Genomic DNA, 341 nt, shown 5'->3' with positions numbered 1-341 from the left:
ACCCAGACGTTGAAACACGTTTAATACGTATTTATTCGCTGCATATTCGAACTTCTCGCCGTGTTTGCTTGTTTGTTTGTTGTGTGTGTGTGTGTGTGGGCGTGCGCGTGCGTGCTTGCGTGCGTGCGTTAACTGCTATAAAACTTTGATGCAATAGCTTTTGTAGCACGGTTTCATTAATTGAAACAAGTGGACGTTGATCTTATGATGCTAAAAATATCAATGCAACAAAGGTAAATGTGAGTTCCATTCAAAGTTGTAGTTTTTTTGTTTTTTTGTCCACAAAACTGCATACGAGCATAACCTCATCCTCCTGTGATACTTGCTTTGTCTAATGTGTG

Source organism: Rhipicephalus sanguineus, chromosome 11 (assembly GCF_013339695.2).
Source record: "Rhipicephalus sanguineus isolate Rsan-2018 chromosome 11, BIME_Rsan_1.4, whole genome shotgun sequence".
NCBI classification, from domain to species: Eukaryota; Metazoa; Arthropoda; class Arachnida; order Ixodida; family Ixodidae; genus Rhipicephalus; species Rhipicephalus sanguineus.
This window is presented reverse-complemented; position numbering follows the sequence as displayed.